Source organism: Triticum urartu, chromosome 1A (assembly GCF_056163025.1).
Source record: "Triticum urartu cultivar PI428250 chromosome 1A, HENAU_Tu73, whole genome shotgun sequence".
Taxonomy (NCBI): domain Eukaryota; kingdom Viridiplantae; phylum Streptophyta; class Magnoliopsida; order Poales; family Poaceae; genus Triticum; species Triticum urartu.
The window spans coordinates 482,693,797-482,698,697 of record NC_141873.1 but is presented as its reverse complement, the minus strand read 5'-3'; positions in this window follow the sequence as shown (position 1 = coordinate 482,698,697).

Genomic DNA, 4,901 nt, shown 5'->3' with positions numbered 1-4,901 from the left:
CTTCTCCTGTGCTAAATTTGAGTGCCCCGCCCTATGCTGCAGCCAATCTTCTCTCTGATGCTTGACATCGCTTATCATCCTATAGGCCGATCGAACAGAGAAGGTACCCTTCCTCTTGTAATGCCATGCCCAGAAGTCCGACTGCCCCCTTGTGCTCAAAGGTATGTTTAGAATTACATCCACATCCGGTGCAATAAAATGCTCATCAATCACCTGCATGTTCCACGAGCGCGTAACTGGATCAATCCGCTCCGAGACCAATTGAGGCGGGTTTGCTATGATAGCGCATACGAGTCTCAGTTTGTAATCCCGCGGTAGCCAGTTATCATGCCAGATATGAGTTTCACCACCTGTCCCGATTCTCCTGATGATTCCTAACTCAAGGACATCTCTCCCCTCTATCAGAGACCGCCAAACTTGGGACGGGTGAGCCCCTAAAGTTGCTTGCAAAATATCAGTTTGGGGGTAGTATCTAGCTTTTAAAACTCTAGTGCTAAGAGTATCCGGCTCCTAAAGTAAACGCCATACTTGCCTTTCTAGCAATGCAAGATTGAAGAGTTCAATATCCCGAAACCCCATACCTTCCATATGCTTAGGCTTGCACATAGTTCTCCAAGATACCCATGCCGGCTTCCTCTCCTACTTGCTACCCCACCAAAATTTCTGGAGTAGACAATTGATGTGTTCACGCACTACAAGAAATATGTCAACTAGTGACCTTCTGTTAGTGACCCTGGAAGAATTGGTCATAGATCTATGACCATTTCAGACCAATTGGTCAAAAGTTGTTCGGGGGGCTCCAAAACCTAAACTATAACGACCATTTTGGTCAGAAAGGTCGTAATTTCCTTACACGAAATGGTCATAAAGCAGATAGCACTGGTCCGCTGCCTTATTTCTAGCTGATCATGACCAATATAGATGGTCATAACCTTGTAAATTGTGGTGGGTTGCTATGACTAGGCGCCACCTCATCAGTTTTGCCTATGTGTCATGTCCATGTGGCAGTTTTTGCCCTAGGTTGTGAAGCAACCTATATTTCTGTCATTCCCAAAATTCCCAAAAAAATCTCATAAATTCTTTGGGTCATATCTTCATCAAATATGTAAAAATCCTTCCTTGCCTAGTTCAAAACTAATTCAACAATATTCATTTTCCTATTCTGTTCACGACAGCACTTTATGAAGGAAGTACTATTTATATATTCTTGATTGCCCTCGGAATTTTTGGGCACTCTTTCCTATCCAAATCATTACCGCATGACAAAATTCATCTCCATTTGCCTAGCAAATCTTCCTCGGCAAATTTCCAAAGTTTTTGTCCACCTAGAAGGATTGTGAAGGAAGTACCTTTTTTATATATCGAAATGACATGAAATTTATACAGTTCCTTCATATGCCCAAATTATCACCCTGCTCCAAATTGCAGCTCAGTAAAATCATCGATGTGAGCCCAGGTTCAATTTATATTTTATGGCCAAATTGGCACGTTGCAAAGCAAGTGTTATCTAGACCCCTCCTATTACCCTCAAACTTTTCGGACACTCTTCCATACCCAAATCATTGCCACATGATAATATTCAGCTCAATTTTCCTAGTAAATCTTTCTCAGGAAACTTTCAAAGTTTCTACCTTGAGAGAAGCTTTGTGAAGTAAGTACTAGCTAGGCTTACCCAAATGATCTGAAAATTTACCAGCGCATGACCATACCTATGTAACTTACCTACACCAATTTTTAGCTCATTTCATTCATCCAATATCTCTCACTAGTTTTCCCAAGTTTCTGTCCATAGAAGAGAATTGTGAAGAAAGTACCACTTTGGCATGTCCAAATAGTATCCATTTTCTACAGTGGTTTCCTATGCCCAAATAACCATCCTCCACCTAATGCCAGCTCAATCCGTTCATTATTTTGAGCCGAGCTTCAACATTCGTAGTTATGTCCAGTGTGGTAGTTCGCAAAGCAAGTACCACCTAGGCTCCTCCTTTTGAGCTGAAAATTTGTGAAGACGGTCTTCTTAGTAACTGATCATCCTCAGCCAAAACTCACGCCCATTAGCCATGTACATTTCCCGTACCGCTAATCAAACACTTGGCTGTTAATTCATGTTTGAGCATCGATCGGTCTCCTCGTGAGAATATTATGTTGTAATTTTCTTCCTAGCACCAACCTGGGGAGTGCCCAACCCACTAGACATGCCTAGGTCGCCCAGAACGCATGGCAACGCCACGGTCACGCGGTGACCACGCGGCGGGCATGCGAGTTTACACGCTCTAGAGTTGGGGCCCTCGGCCACTGCCCAAACCTCTACGTATCGCCACCAAACCATGTATTTATGATTAAATAGGTCCTTATGTAACTAGAAATGATATTTGGAAAAAATAAATAGCAAACTATGAGGCAGCCGCAGTTCAAATTTGACCCGCTTCCAACTGAATCGGCGGGAATTTGTCTCTTTCACCAGAGGTGGATGAAAACTTTTTACACCCAAACATTTTGTCAATTGTGCATTAAATATGTCCTAGTATTTTAGAAAATTGATTTGGTCCAATTTTGCAACAATTATTTGGGAGGTCCTTCACAAAAAAACCTCCTTTTGGGCACTCGCAAAATGGAAAATGGTTTTTCCGTGCAAAGAAAATGAAAACTTCCTTAGGCAACATTGTTTGCCATTCCAATATGCACCCTTGTGCACAATATGAGATCATTTGAATAAACTATGCCATGAATGTGGCCATAAGATTGATCATTTGGTCCTGAAAGTCATGAATCTTCACACTTGATAGCTCGTTTTTGAGAACACTTTTTAAAAATAATTGCTGTATTACAAGTTTGTTAATTTTCCTATGAACTTAGCCACATATAATGACACAATGCGAAGGTTTCCCAATTTTTTGATTTTTTTTGAATTTTTTATGCCCGTTTCAAAATGCGGTCAAAACGGCGGGAATGACCGTTCCTAGTTAGTGGTTGAATCTTGGATTTTTTTGGTGTTTTTCTGATTAAATAGATACTTATGTACCTAGAAATGATTTTTGGAAAAAATAAAGAGCAAACTACGAGGCAGCTACAGTTCAAATTTGACCCGCTTCCAACTGAATCAGCGGGAATTTGTCTTTTTCACGAGAGGTGGATCAAAACTTTTTACACCCAACCATTTGGTCAATTGTGCATTAAATATGTCCTAGTATTTTAGAAAATTGATTTAGTACAATTTTGCAACAAATATTTGGTAGGTCCTTCACAAAAAAACCTCTTTTCGGGCACTCAAAAAATGAAAAATGAACTTTCCGTGCAAAGAAAATAAAAACTTCCTTAGGTAACATTGTTTGCCATTTCAATATGCACCATTGTGCATAATATGAGATCATTTTATTGAATTTTTCATGTGAAAAAGTAGAAGAAAAACAAAAGAATGCCGAGGTAGATGCTTTTTTGAAACATAATTTGTCTTTTTGATGAGAGGTGGATCAAAAGCATTTTACTTCTAAAGATTTGGTCAACTGTACATAAAATGTAGTCTTATAGTTTTGGAAAATGGAGTGGTGCTGTAAACATTTTTGGCACTCCGAAAATAGAAAATGACCCCCCCCCCCTAAAAACTCATTTCTCATAACAATTTTTAAAAGATATTTGTCTTATTCCAATTACAAGTTTGTTAGTTTTCCTAAAAACTATGTCACATTTGGTGACACAATGAGAATGTTTCTTTTTAAATTTCTCATATCATAAAATTGTTTATATGATTCAACATGTTTTTTTGAAAAAATATGGTTTAACACCTTACTTTTAGTCAATTACGACCAATTTAGAAGGTCATAACGTGTACTGGATTCTGATTGGTCCATGGACATGTCACGCGAATCGTGCTCAAACACCGTCGGATGCTCTCGGATCGGACGACAGCCCTTTCTCCCTCGCCCCGCTCCCCCTATTTGTCTCAAAAAAAAGAAAAAGAAAAAAAAACTCCCTCACCCTCTCACCCCATGAACCCTAGCGCTCCAGATCCACCTCACGCGCTCCCTCTCCCACATCGCCGCCGCCACCCCGCCGATTCAGATCCGACACCGCCGCCCGCGCCCGCGCACCACCACCCGCTCCTCCACCCGTCCCGGAGGCCTCAGTCGGCGCCCTCCGTCGCATGGCCGCCGCGCTCGTCCCGCCCTCGGCGCCGCACCTCCACCGCCATCTCTGCTGGCTCCTCGCCGACGCCTCCGCCCCTTCCCCGTCCAGCGCGCCTCTACTCAGGCTCACATCGGGCTCCTCATCGTCCTCCTCGACCTGCTCCTCCCGCCCGCGCTCCTCTCCAACTTCCTCCCCGCCGGCGCCCCCTCCTTTCCGCTCCCCTCCCCTCCATAGGGCCAGATCCGCACCGCGCGGCATTTCCGCATCCGCATCCGCGCCGCCACCACGCCCAAACCGCGGCCGAGGAGAGGAGCCCCGCCGCCACCACGCCCTCCTTCTTCCACCTCCACAGCTCTCCCTCCCTCCCTCCCTCCCTCCTCGCGCCTCAAACCCTAGCCCGTGCGCGGGCGGCCATGGCGACCGAGCTCTGGATCCTCAGCACCCTCTTCTCCAAGAGCAAGATCAGCAACGCAACGTCCACAAGGAGAGTCTATGGTATGCTAGGTATGAATCCCTTTCTCTTCTTCTTCTCCTTCTTCTGGTTTCCTTCATCCCGCATCTGATTCCTGCGTTCTCTGCAGTTTGCTCACTCCGATCTGCTACAGTACGGTCTGCTTCAGCTTGTGAAGGAAGGGGGCCAGCCAAGGAGAAGCTGATGTGCTGCACGTCATCTACGGGATCAACATCGAAGTAGTAAGTCCCTGCCCCTCGTCCCCTCCATGCCCATCTTTGTTCGCATTAACCACAATGGCCATGGCCAGTTTTTCAGCAGCAGT